The sequence below is a fragment of the Saimiri boliviensis genome, chromosome X (assembly GCF_048565385.1).
Source record: "Saimiri boliviensis isolate mSaiBol1 chromosome X, mSaiBol1.pri, whole genome shotgun sequence".
NCBI classification, from domain to species: Eukaryota; Metazoa; Chordata; class Mammalia; order Primates; family Cebidae; genus Saimiri; species Saimiri boliviensis.
In genome coordinates, this window is record NC_133470.1 from 116416726 (window position 1) to 116431562 (window position 14837).

Sequence of the window (14837 nt, forward strand, 5' to 3'; positions counted from 1 at the left end):
AAAACAAAACCTTCTAAAACAGTGATCTTACAAAATGCAACCGATTTCTAGACATACTTAGTGTAATGTGAAAGTATGTTCACTGAAAAGCAAATTTGAAGCATGACCATTATCCTTTATGAAAAACCATAGTATGCCTTTTACTTCATTTGCTTTTAGGTATTTCATAAATACCACAAGGGAGACTGGACACAGTTTGTGATGAAACTTAGAAAAATTTCTTTTTCCATAAAATAAACATGTAAATCTTTCCCTTTAGCTCCTTCTCCCACTCCCCCTTCACTGTGCTGAAGAGACACTGAGTTCCTCCAGATTTTTGCTTAGCTGGTTGGTTTCCAAACTCAACGGACTTCCAGGTACCTAGTTCCTGCACAGGGTTTTCCTGTCACTGGATCTCTGACTTTTCCAACTTTGAAAATGATCTCAGCCAGTTCATGTTTCACATGCTTTGTTCGTGGAACAGGTGAAGCTTAGAGAAGCATGATATCCCTAGCTGCACACTGCTGAAGGGCATTGGAGCAAAGTAGGTTTTTCGCTTATAATACTTTAATAAATAGGGATCCAGAACAATCTTGGTCACTCTCACTTTAGCAGTCTTTTGCATTTTTGTCCCAATCACCTTCCCCACAATCTGTTTGGCATAGATAGATGAACGAACTATGGACATTATGTGGCTATGGTCCCCTCTGCCACGACTATACAGCCACCTGACCTGTGGAGCACTGGTCAGTGTGATCCCCATTTTATTCTTGATGACATTCCTTGTTCTGAAACCTACTTTATCTGATAGAAATATAACTATCCCAACTTTCTCTTGGTGTGTGTGTGTGTGTGTGTGTGTGTGTGTGTGTGTGTGTGTATCTGAGGCTACCTTTTTAGTTTATTTTAATTTTTTTTTGTAGAGATGGGGTCTTACTATGTTGCCCAGCCTGGTCTCAAACTCCTGGGCTCTAGCAATCCTCCTGCCTCAGGCTCCCAAAGTGCTGGGATTACAGGTGTAAGCCACCATATTTTGACTTTTAATATGTATATGTCTTTATATTAAAAGTGGATTTCTTATAAACAGCATAGGTTTATTATTATTTTTTCACTTTTTTTTTTTTTTGAGACGGAGTTTTGCTCTTGTTACCCAGGCTGGAGTGCAATGGCGCGATCTTAGCTCACTGCAACCTCCGCCTCCTGGGTTCAGGCAATTCTCCTGCCTCAGCCTCCTGAATAACCGGGATTACAGGCACGAGCCACCATGCCCAGCTGATTTTTTTTCACATTTTTTAAATAACTTTTTTTTGGCTGGGTTCAGTGGCTTATGCCTGTAATCCAGTCCTATGGGAGGCCAAGGTGGGCGGATCACCTGAGGTCGGGAGTTCGAGACCAGCCTGACCAACATGGAGAAAGCCCCATCTCTACTAAAATTACAAAATTAGCTGGGCATAGTGGCACATGCCTGTAATCCCAGCTACTCGGGAGGCTGAGGCAAGAGAATTGCTTGAACCTGGGGGGCGGAGGTTGTGGTGAGCCAAGATCGCGTCATTGCACTCCAGCCTGGGTAACAAGGGCGAAACTCTGTCTCAAAAAAAAAAAAAAAAAAAAATGTACAATTGATTCACGTTAACTTTAGCCACTCCACTGATGATCGAAAACCAGGTCTTATTTCTTCTAAGTGTGTATTTGTACCCATTTTAATAACCGTTTTCTATTAATTGCTTTTGTTCTTTGTTTCTTCCCCATCTTCTTTTTCTGCCTTTTCTGATTTAAAGTGAGGTTTTTGTATGATTCCATTTTTTTCTTTTTTTTTCTCCTTTATAATGTATGATTCCATTTTTTCTCCTCTCTTAATGTATCAGTTACAATGGTTGCTCTAGAGTTTATAATATACATTTTAATTAATTTATTTATTTTTGAGACAGGATCTCACTTTGCACCCAGGCTGGAGTGCAGTGTTGCGATCTTGGCTCACTGCAGCCTCGACCTCCTGGACTCAAGCAATCCTCCAACCTCAGCTCCCCAAGTAGCTGGGACTACAGATGCATGCCACGGCGCCCAGCTAATTTTTGTATTTTTTGTAGCGATGAGTTTTCACCATGTTGGCCAGGCTGGTCTCAAACCCTTGAGCTCAAGCGATCATCCTGTCTTGGCCTCCCAAAGTGTCAGCATTACACACAGGAGCCGCCATGTCCGGCCTGTAATGTACATTTGAAACTAATGCAAGTCAACCTTCAACTAACACTACACTGCTCCATGAGTAATGCAGGCACCTTATAACAGAGTATTCTAATTCTTGCTTCCCATGTCTCTGATCTCCAAAATGCTCTGGTGGTAGCTGTGGTGTATAGTTCAATGGGACTCCTGCTATGCCCCTGGCAAGAGTGCGCCCACCTCATACACTGTAGAGCCCCAGCTTGTGGAGACTGAAAGCACAATGTCTTGCTACTAGGAGTTTATTGAGAATGATGGTACTCCTGCTTTCACCCCTTGGTTCCTGCACCCATGTATTTTTCCTCTTGGGGAGATGGTGCCATATAGAGGTCTCTAATTTAGTGCTTTCACTGCATCCTGGAGGATGCTACCACATCTTTGCAGAGTGTTGCTTCTGAGCTGGTGCTTTAGCTGTTCCTTGTCATTCCATTGCTCTGTCAGGCCAGCTACTTATGAATGGTGTGGAATGTGACATGCCTAGAGGATCCTATGGTCACAGGCACACTCCCTAACTTCCTTTGCTATGAAATAAATTCCCTGTTTGGATGCTGTGCTGCGTTGGATCCGTGGTGTGGGTCAGGCACTTCTTAAGCCCCTGGATGGTGGTGCTGGATGAGATTCTGTGGGCAGGAAAGGCAAAACCATATTCAGAATGAGCGTCCATCCTGTGAGAATGCATTGCTGGCCCTTCTAGGATGGAAAAGGCCCTATCGTCCCTGTTGATAGCTATGAGCCCAGCTCTGTGATTGCCCTCCTACCATCCACTCTGGCCTGCAGAGGAGAGCCACGTTGAATTTACTGGTGATGCTGGCATCCCTCTCTCCAGCACATTCCTCATGGACTGGGTGAACTGGATGTTCCCTGAGTCCTTCTGTACAACAGAATCCTCCAGTGGGTCTTCTGGCCTCACATAACATATGCATCCAGCATGTCCACCTCCCTAAGCCTTCTAATTCCTTTCCTCACTGTCTGCCAGGGCAATTTAGGCATTTCTACTGCACCTTAGTTTCAGACATGTTTTTTCATGCTTCTAGGATCTATCCTAGCATTGTGTTCGTGCTATCTTCCAGGGTCCTTCCTAGGGTGTTAAATCCTGTATACCAGGAGAGTACTCCTTTATTGGTAAACTATCTTCTATCCAAATCTGTGTTCTACCTCCTTGCTTATTACCTGGAATCCCTTGTTAGACTTTTTGGGTCCCTAGATATCAATTTCCAGTAGTCTCTAAATGTCATCTAAGTCTTAGGTCTTTTTTGGGGAAGGACTCAAGCTATGGTTTATAATTGCCATGGTGATGTAGGGTTCTTCTTCCAGGAGACCTAGCCACCTCGTCAGTGAATGAGTCCTGAGTCTGATAACTGACTCAGGTCCAGGAACTAGGCAGGAGATCATGGCTTTTTATAGGGGTGTTGACCCTCAACCTCCTGCTCATCTATTGCCACTTAAAAAATTATGTAATTAATATCTTGTTGGCAGTCCACCTATCTTGCCTCTAGGGACATCATGCACTATTACTCCTCTTGACTCCTCCGTGGTCAAGTGTCTTTGACTGCTCCTCTGATTGCTAGTCATTATGGTAATTGCAGCCTTCTGGCTTTGAGCAGTTAAACACAGCCACTTGGCTCTTATAACTGGCTTCTATTAACAAGCCCAGCTCTGGGATTGCCTCTCCTATTATATTTAAACTTCCAGTTTAAATATTATCTCTCCAGAGAGGACGTCTGTGAGTGCTTTCTGATACTCTTTCCTAGTACCCTGCATTTTCTTTTCTTTCTTTCTCTCTTTCTCTTTCTTTCCTTTCTTTCTTTTTTTTTTTTTTTTTCCTTGAGATGGAGTTTCACTCTTGTTACCCGGGCTGGAGTGCAGTGGCACGATCTCGGCTCACCACAACCTCCGCCTCCTGGGTTCAGGCAATTCTCCTGCCTCAGCCTCCTGAGTAGCTGGGATTACGGGCATGCGCCACCATGCCCAGCTAAATTTTTTGTATTTTTAGTAGAGACGGGGTTTCACCATGTTGACCAGGATGGTCTCGATCTCTTGACCTTGTGATCCACCTGCCTCGGCCTCTCAAAGTGCTGGGATAACAGGCGTGAGCCACCGCGCCCGGCTCTTTCCCTTTCTTTCTTTCTTTTTTCTTTTTCTTTCTTCTTTCTTTCTTCCTTTCCTCCTTTCTTTCTTCCTTTCTTCTCTCTCTCTTTCTTTCTTTTTTCTTTTTTGAGACAGATTTTCACTCTTGTTGCCCAGACTGGAGTGCAATGATGCTTTCTCCGCTCACTGCAACCTCCACCTCCCAGGTTCAAGGGATTCTCCTATCTCAGGGTCTCAAGTAGCTGGGACCATAGGCATGCATCACCACACCCCGCTAATTTTTGTATTTCTAGTAGAGATGAGGTTTCACTATGTTACCTGGCCTGGTCTCGAACTCCTGACCTCAGGTGACTCATCCACCTCAGTTTCCCAAAGTGCTGGGATTACAGGCGTGAGTCACTTCGCCCAGCCACACCCTGTATTTTCTTAATGTCACTTAACAAGTTTGTGCCTACTTATTTATCGTTTGTTTCATGTCTGTCTCCTTCATTAGCATGTAAACTCCACCAGGGTAGGGGATTGTCTGTTTTGTTCCATGCTGTATCCCCAGCAAGTGCCATATAGTGTGTTCAATGAATATTTATTGATGAATAAATGAATTAAACATATTTCCAACAACTTTTTGTCTTCTATCATTGAATTGAACCATTTTAAATATTTTGTATTAGAGAAGTAAAGAAGTGTCCTTAAGGACATCTAGTCCAGTGTTATGGTGGATAACATCAATGCTTCATTAACTAATGCTGCATTCATTACCTAAGGCTGTTGTAACATAGTGGCACAAACTGAGCACAGGAATGTATTGTCTCACAGATCTAGGGACTAGAAGTCTGAAATTAAGGTGTCAGCAAGGGCAGTTTCTTATGAAGTCTGTGAAAGAGAATCTTTTCCATGCATCTTTCATTGCTTCTGGGGGTTTGCAGCCAATCTTTGGCATTCCTTGGCTTGTAGATGCATTGCTTCAATCAATCTCTGCCTTCATCTTTCTTCATGTGGCTTTCTCCCCACATCTCAATCTCTGTCTAAACATTCCATTAAAAAAATTATTTTAAGCCTGGCGCGGTGGCTCACGCCTGTAATCCTAGCACTTTGGGAGGCTGAGGTGGGTGGATCACCTGAGGTCAGGAGTTCAAGACCAGCCTGGCCATCATGGTGAAACCCCATCTTAAAAAAAAATTATTTTAAGTTCTGGGATACATGTGCAGGACGTGCAGGTTTGTTACACAGGTAAACGCGTGCCATGGTGTGCCATGGTGATTTGCTGCACAGATGCATTAGTTATTTATCCTGATGCTCTCCCTCCCCATACCCCCTACAACAGGCCCCAGTGTGTGTTGTTTTCCTGTGTCCGTGTGTTCAGCTCCCACTTATAAGTGAGAACATGCAGTGTTTGGTTTTCTGTTCCTGTGTTATTTTGATGAGGATAATCACTTCCAGCTCCATGCATGTCCCTGGAAGGGACATAATCTTGTTCCTTAGTATTCCATGGTGTATATGTATCACATTTTCTTTATCTGTTCTATCACTGATGGGCATTTGGGTTGATTCCATGTCTTTACTATTGTGAATAGTGCTTCAGTGAACAAACGTGCACAAACATTCCATTTTTATAAAGACATCAGTCATACCGAATTAGGACCCATCCTAGGCTGAGTGCAGTGGCACATGCCTGTAATCCTAGCACTTTGGGAGACTGAAGTGGGCGTATCTCTTGAGACCAGCCCGGGCAACATGGTGAAACCTCATCTCTACAAAAAATAGAAAAATTAGCCAGGCATGTGCTTTTAGTCCCAGCTACTCAGGAGGCTGCGGTGGGAGGATCACTTGAGCTTGGCATGTTTTTTTTTTTTTTTTTTTTTTTTTTTTTTTTTTTTCCGAGACGGAGTTTCGCTCTTGTTACCCAGGCTGGAGTGCAATGGCGCGATCTTAGCTCACCGCAACCTCCGCCTCCTGGGTTCAAGCAATTCTCCTGCCTCTGCCTCCCTAGTAGCTGGGATTACAGGCACGCGCCACCATGCCCAGCTAATTTTTTGTATTTTTAGTAGAGACGGGGTTTCACCATGTTGACCAGGATGGTCTCGATCTCTTGACCTCGTGATCCACCCGCCTCGGCCTCCCAAAGTGCTGGGATTACAGGCGTGAGCCACCGCGCCCGGCCGAGCCTGGCATGTTTTTGAGCCCAGTAAGCTGGGCACTCCAGCCTGGGTGACAGAGTAAGACCCCCATCTCAAAAAAAAAAAAAAAAAAAAAAAAAAAAAAAAAAGAAAAAAAGAAAAAAACCAACCCATCCTAATGACCTCATTTTAATTTGATTACCTCTGTAAAGACTATTTCCAAATAAGGTCACATTCTGAGGTACTGGGGTTAGGGCTTCAACATATCTGTTTGTTGGGGGGATACAACACAACCCATAACACCAGCTCTTTTGATGAGTAAGATAAAAATATTAGAATATGCATTTATATTTTGAAACCAAAGAGTAAGGCATCAATATTTAATATATGGATTGCTATCATTGGCATCCTCACTCAGTCTTATGTCTGACCATTGGTGTAAGAAACAGGATACAAGGTATCCTGGAAGAAGACTGGAAGTTCCATAGTACAGAGGGTTTGGCAGTGGTGCCATGTTCATCCTTTCGCTTCTACTGTATTGCAGTGTTTTACTGTTTACTGCGCCAAGTCAAGTGAATTTATGGATAACATGATTTTGTTTTAACTAAATGAAACCTTACAAAATGTAAAAGTGAATTTAAAAGATTCTAGTAAAAACAAATACCTTTTGCTCAACCTCTCCCCAAATCCAGCCATAGATTAAAAATAGCACTAAGACAACAAGCACAAATAAATAGTAAAATCAGGAGAAGATAAAGAGGGTAAATAGAAACCACAAATTAAGGTGGTAAAAAGAAATCCAATAAACCAGTAATGACAAGCGTAAACAGATGAAACTTACAAGTTGAACAGTATATATTGACAGACTGTGTTTTAAAAATCCAACTATACACTGCTTATAAGAGAGACACCTAAAATATAAGGACATGAAGTTTGAAAGTAAAAAGACAAAAGAAAAATATATCTGGGAAGCATAATCAAAAGAAAACTGGTGGCACTATATTAATATCAGACAAAATAAACTTTAAGGTAGAAAACACTGTTAGGCATAAATATGGTTACTACATCATGATGAAAGAAACAATTCATCAAAACGTATAACAATTTTAAACTTGTGTGTATTTTCATTATGAGGAAAAATAAAGTAAAAATGGACAAAATCACAAGAAGAAAAGGCTAAATGCACACAAATAGGAAATTTTAAAAAACACATTTCTCCTCATATTTGAGAGAAAATGCAGATGAGAACTTAGTAAGGGTATAAAATACTTGAAAACACAACAGGATTTTTCTTGTGGACATACATAGACCCACACATCTATCAATTAGATAATACATATTTTTTTCAAGCACACATACAACATTTTAAAAAATTGATCCCTAACTTGAAAACAAAATAACAAATACCAAATATTATCATGGAAAGAATATTCTCTGACCTCAATGAAATTATATTAAAATAATAAAAGAAGATAATTTTAAAGCCATGTATACTTGGATGTTTATAATTATATATCATATGAGTCAAAGAAGAAATTGTACTGGAAACTAGAAAATATTTAAAACTGAATGACAGTGAAAATACAAAATATCAGAGCATATAAAGAGTGCAGTTAAGGAGGTACTTAGGGAAAATATAGAGTTTTAAATTCTTATATTAGAGAAGGTGAAAGACTAATGATTTAAGAAATTAGAAATAAAACATCAAGAAAGTGAAAGGGAAAAAAATTTTAAGAACAGAAATTGACAAAATAACATACTAAGCCAAGTTGAGGAACAGCAAAATAAAATACTAGTTTTTTATATGACTATAAAGTTGACAAATATACATGCTAGATATGTCAGGATTGGCTTGATCTCATATATTTGTTATGTTAACAGATTATTGTTACAGTTGGTATTTCTTCTCATATAATTTTATTCTAACAAAGGTTATTGACTAAGTAGAGAATTAAATGTGGCTTAGCCTTCATAAGTCTATCCTGCAAATGCATTCACAGACAAAAATACAATGAAAACCTGGTTGTTCGAAAAACAGAAAATTCTGTTAGATTGATGAAAGCAAAAAGGAGAAAAGACAAATAATAAGAATGGAAACGAACTGGTACAAAAACAAACACACATTTTAATGGAGCTGAGGCAGGAGAATAGGGTCTGGAGGCAAAGAACCTAACGCCATTTCACACTGACTTCCTAGGACTAAATTGAAAGGAAAACACTAACTTCCCACACCTAAGTAATAAGGATGAGAGGCTATTCCCTTTGCAACCCCCCCCCACCCCCCACCCCCGCTTTCTGCTCTGCAGATGAGAAATTTAAAGTACAAATTGCGAAAAGCAACCAATCAGATGTATGCATAGGAGTGTAACTTTGTAACTTCAGCCTCTGACTGCTTGCTGTCTGCAGTTCCTCTTATTAATATCCTTATTTTGCTGTTCCTCTTGATTTGGCTTAGCAGTTTCTTTCTTTTTTTTTTTTTTCAGGTACAATTTCCATTTTATTTTTCTCCAGAGAATAGTTGTCTTCAATCTTTTACTCAGCTCCTTACATGGGTTTTGGTGGGGGTCGTGGGGCAGCACCTGCAGGTCTAAATCGGGGTGGGGGTGTTCGGTCCTTGCGGGCTTCACGAGATCGATTCCTGACTACTTTGCTGTGAATTGCACAACTCACACAGTAATGTAGCTTCACATAGAGCTTGGGAAGTGCATAGGCATCAAAGACGCTCGCTTCAGAAATATCCCTGACTGCTGCGGCCTCCACTATGTTTCGAATGACAAATTTCTTAATGGCCTTGGCCTTGGGCACGCATCAGGCACAGTTCGTGCAGCGAATATGCTGAACACGGCCGCGGCCCTTTTTGGCACGACCGTTGTTCCTTCTTTTCTTTGTCATTTTAGAAGCTCGCAGCAGAGAAAAGCCATCAATTTCTGTTCTTAATTTTTTTTCCCTTTCACTTTCTTGATGTTTGATTTCTGCAGCAACCAGTAGACCGATTGTGGGCCAAGTCTTCTTTGCATAGAAGTGCAACTTTGTAACTTCACTTCAGCCTCTGATTGCTTGCCTTTAAGCCATGCAAATATCTGATTGTTTGCAAAAGACAAAAAGCAACCAATCAGAGGTACTTTCTTTCTTTTTTTTTTTTTTTGAGACAGAGTTTCGCTCTTGTTACGCAGGCTGGAGTGCAATGGCGCGATCTCGGCTCACCGCAACCTCCGCCTCCTGGGTTCAGGCAATTCTCCTGCCTCAGCCTCCTGAGTAGCTGGGATTACAGGCACGCCCCACCATGCCCAGCTAATTTTTTGTAATTTTAGTAGAGACGGGGGTTTCACCATTTTGACCAGGATGGTCTCGATCTCTTGACCTTGTGATCCGCCCGCCTCGGCCTCCCAAAGTGCTGGGATTACAGGCTTGAGCCACCGCCCCCGGCCTCAGAGGTACTTTCAATTTCCCATCTGCCAAGAAGAAAATGTGGGGGTTTGCAAAGGGAGTAGCCTCTGGTCTTTTTGTTGCTTAGGTGTGGAAAGTTAGGGTTTTCCTTCCAATTTAGTTCTAGGAAGTCGACGTGAAATGGCCTTAGGTTCTCTGCCTCCCAGGTGGCCAATGGGAAAACCTCTAGAGGATATTTGGACCCAAGAAGATTCTGTATCCCTGCCCTTGAGGTACTGCTCTGCCCGCTCCCACACTGTGGAGTGTACTTTCATTTTCAATAAATTTCTGCTTTCCTTGCTTCATTCTTTCCTTTCTTTATTTGAGCGTTTTGTCCAATTCTTTGTTCAAAACACCAAAAACCTGGACACCCTTCACTGGTAACAGAAGAGATAACCCAGAAACAAAATTGCACACCTGCAGCCATCTGATCTTTGACAAACCTGACAAAAACAAGCAATGAAGAAAGCATTCCCTATTCAATAAATAGTGCTGGAATAACTGGCTAGCAATATGCAGAAGATTGAAACTAGACAGCTTCCTTATACCATATAATACAAAAGTTAACTCAAGATGGATTAAAGACTTAAATGTAAAACCCAAAACTATAAAAACCCTGGAAGACAACCTAGGCAATGCCATTCAAGACACAGGCACAGCGAAAGATTTCATGACAAAGACACCAAAAGCAACTGCAACACAAGCAAAAATTGACAAAGGGGATCTAATTAAACTAAAGAGCTTCTGCACAGCAAAAAACTATCAACAGAGTAAACAGACAACCTAAAGAATGGGAGAAAATTTTTGGAAACTATGCATCTGACTAAAGTCCATTATCCAGCATCTATAAGGAGCTTAAACAAATTTACAAGAAAAAAACAACCCCATTAACAAGTGGGTAAAGGACATGAACAGACATTTTTCAAAAGAAGACATATGCACGGCCAACAAGCATATGAAGAAAAGCTCAATATCACTGATCATTAGAGAAATGCAAACCAAAACCACAATGAGATACCATCTCACACCAGTCAGGATGGCTATTACTAAAAGTAAAACAAACAAACTAACAAAAATAGATGCTGGCAAGGTTGCAGAAAAAAGAGAACAATTGTGCACTATTGGTGGGAGTGTAAATTAGTTCACCCATTGTGGAAAGCAGTATGTTGATTCCTAAAAGAGCCAAAAGTAGAACTATCATTCAACCCAGCAATCCCATTACTGGGTATATACTCAAAGGAATATAAATCATTCTTTTATAAAGACACATGCACATGTATGTTCATTGAAGCACTATTCACAATAGCAAAGACATGGAATCAACCTAAATGTCCATCAATGATATACTGGATAAAGAAAATGTTGTACATATACACCATGGAATACTATGCAGTTATAGAAAAAGAACAAGAGTGTGTCCTTTGCAGAGACATGGATGGAGCTGAAGGCCATTATCCTCAGCAAACTAATGCAGGAACAGAAAACCAAATACTGCATGTCCTCACCTATAAGTGGGAGCTAAACGATGAGAACACATGAACACATAGAGGGGACTTTCACACACTGGAGCCTTTCGGAGCATGGAGGGTGGGAAGAGTGAGAGGATCAGGAAAAGTAACTAATGGGTACTAGGCTTAATACCTGGTGATGAAATAATCGGTACAGCAAACACCCATGACACACATTTACCTATGTAACAAGCCTACACGTGTACCCCTGAATTTAAAAGTTTAAAAAATAGAATAAATAGGGTTACTATACACAAAAATAAAGTTTTATTTTAAAGGCCACTTTCAAGAGAAAAAAAGCATTTAAGAATAAATTTGTAAAACTTCACTGAAAGACATTAACGATCTGAATAAATCAAGAGATAAACCATAAAGAAATCACCTACTCATCCATAAATTCAGGGTCATCAATGAAGAAAAAAAGAAAATGGGGCTGGGTGTGGTGGCTCACCCCTGTAATCTCAGCCCTTTGGGAGACTGAGGCAGGTGGATCACCTGAGGTTAGGAGTTCGAGACCAGCCTGACCAACATTGTGAAACTGTGTCTCTACTAAAATACAAAAAGTATCCAGGTGTAGTGGTGCATGCCAGTGGCCCCAGCTACTCGAGAAGCTGAGGCAGGAGAATTGCTTGAACCTGGGAGGTGGAAGTTGCAGTGAGCTGAGATCATGCCACTGCACTCCAGCCTGGGTAACAGAGTGAGACTCCATCTCAAAGAAACAAAAACAAAAACAAAAATGGGTGTAAAGTAACAGTAGATAGGATATTGAAACAAAAATAAGAGAACTTTGTGAACATCTTTATGCCATTAAATTTGAAAACTTAAACAAAATGGATAATTTTATAAAAAGCTAAAATTTACCAAAATTGACTAAAGAAAAAAATGGGGAAACTGAGCAGACTTATGATGGTGAACTAAGTGGAAGCAGTGGTTAAAATCTGTCAACCAACAACCACCCACCACGTATCCACTAAATAGTTGGTTGTTTAGGTGAATTCTATCAGATATTCAAGGAGCAGATAATCTCAATGCTATATAAACTGTTGCATTAAATCGCCCCCAACTCATTTTATATGGCTAGCATAACCTCCATGCTAAACCAGGCAAAGATATTATGAGAAAGGAAAATGACATGCTAACTTCACTTATGAACATGCATGCCAAAATCTAAAACAGAATACTAGCAATCAGAATGAATAATGCATTGAAAATACCTATGACCAAGGTGGGTTTATCTCAGTAATAAAAGAGTGATTTAACTTAAGGAAACTATTAATTGACTTCACCACAATAATCCAAAGGAGCAAAAACCGCACTTCTATTCAACCTTGTACTGTAGGTTGCAATTAGTGTAGTAAGAAAAGAAAAATAAAAAGTAAGGATCAAAAAAGGAGAAACAAAGCTTGTTATTTGCAGATGACAGGACTGTCTACATAGAAAATACAAACGCATATATAAAGTATTGAAGCATAGTTTTAGGTTATAAGAGCAATATAAAAAATCAATAGTGTACCAAATAGAGTTTACAGTAAAAAACAAAAGACACCCCGGAATAAATCTAATAAAAGATGTACAAGATCTACATGCAGAAAAGTATAAATCTTTATTGAATAATATCAAGGAAAACCTAAGTTAATAGACAAAATATGTTCATGTAAAGGAAGACTTAATAATGTAATAATGCAGAGTCTCCTTAAATTCATTTAGAGATTGAATGCAATTCCAATTAAAATTCTAAATAGAACCAAGAATAACCAAGTCAATATTAAAGCAGTACAATATACCCTACCTAATGGCAACACCGCTTATAAGCTATAGTAATTAAGGCAGTACAGAGAAAAATAGACCAGTGGGACAGAATACAGAGAGCCCAGAAGTAGACCCACATGTAAAGAAAATCTTAATACATGATCAGTGGGGAAATGAATTATTTAACAAATGTTGCTGGAACCACTGGTTATTATTATGGAAAAAATAAAATCTCAATCACACATTGTATACAAAAACAAACTCAAAGTGGTTTTATTTTATTTTATTTTATTTTATTTTATTTTATTTTTTGAGACAGAGTCTTGCTCTGTCACCAAGGGTGGAGTAGAGTGGCATGATCTCCGCTCACTGCAACCTCCGACTCCCGGGTTCAAGCGATTCTCCTGCCTCAGCCTCCCGAGTAGCTGGTACTACAGGCGCATGCCACCATGCCCAATTAATTTTTTGCATTTTTAGTAGAGACGGGGTTTCACCACTTTAGCCAGTCTGGTTTCGATCTCCTGACCTCATGATCTGCCCTCCTCGGCTTCCCAAAGTGCTGGGATTATAGGCGTGAGCCACCTGTCCTGGCTCAAAGTGGTTTTATGACCTAAATGTGACAAGTACTTAAAAACTTATAGACAACAGCATAGGCAAATATCTTTTTTTTTTTTTTTTTTTTTTAATGGAGTTTGGCTTCTTTGCTCAGGCTGGAGGAAAGTGGTGTGATCTCGGCTCACTGCAACTTCTGCACAATTGGTTGAGAATTGCCTCAACCAATTCTCCTGTCTTAGCCTCCCAAATAGCTGGGATTCTAGCGCCTTCCACCATGCCTGGCTAATTTTTGTATTATTATCACTATTTTTTTAAAAATGGGGTTTCACCATGTTGGCCAGGCTGGTCTTGAATTCCTGACTTCAGGTGATCCACCCACCTCGGCCTCCCAAAGTTAATTTTTGTATTTTTAGTAGAGATGGGTTTTCACCATGTTGCCCAGGCTGGTCTCGAACTATTGACTTCAGGTGATCCAGCCGCCTTGGCCTCCCAAAATGCTAGGATTACAGGTACAAGCCACCATGCCTGGCCAGGGCAAATATCTTTATGACCTTGTAATAAGGAAGGATTTCATTAAAAAATGCAGCTAGATAAGCCATACATAAAGGAAAATCTGGCTAAACTATACTACATTAAAAATTTAAAACTTGTGTACAAGAAGACAAATCATAAGATGAAAAAGCAAACTTCAGTCTAGGAATAGATAATTGCAACATGCTTGCTTTTATCCCAGCCCTTGGCAATTGATTTTTCTCTGCCTGGAAAAAAACTCTTCATTCAAATATACATCTGGCTCTCTTCTTCAGTTAATTAATGTGTCTGTCCAAATGTCACCTCCTCAAAGAGGCCTTCCTTGGCCACCCTATTGAAAAGAAAACCATCATCATTTCATCTTCTCCGTTTGCTTTATCTCCATAGAACTTATTACTTCCTGATATTCTATATCTATTTGCTCTTTTATTGACTATCTCCCCACTAGAATTCAAACTCCTTGAGAGCAGGGACTTTGTCTTGCTGACTGCCACATCCTTCTGTCCTCAAATAGTGTGTGGCATATAGTATATACTACATAAATACTTGTTGAATGAATGAATAAATGAATATAAGTGATAAAGGGTTAGTATTAGAATATGTAAAGACTACTGATTAGTTAAAAACCAACAAATGGCCCAACAGGAAAATTGTCAAGGGGTATGAACAG

At 40.2% G+C, this 14837-nt stretch overlaps 2 pseudogenes; both read right to left on the bottom strand.

Moving 5' to 3' along the window:
- Positions 1 to 279: 279 nt before the first annotated feature.
- LOC101034429 (small ribosomal subunit protein uS17m pseudogene) lies at positions 280 to 667 on the bottom strand (annotated as a pseudogene).
- An 8189-nt stretch (positions 668 to 8856) lies between these two features.
- Positions 8857 to 9291, bottom strand: LOC101047375 (small ribosomal subunit protein eS26 pseudogene; annotated as a pseudogene).
- Between the last annotated feature and the right edge of the window lie 5546 nt (positions 9292 to 14837).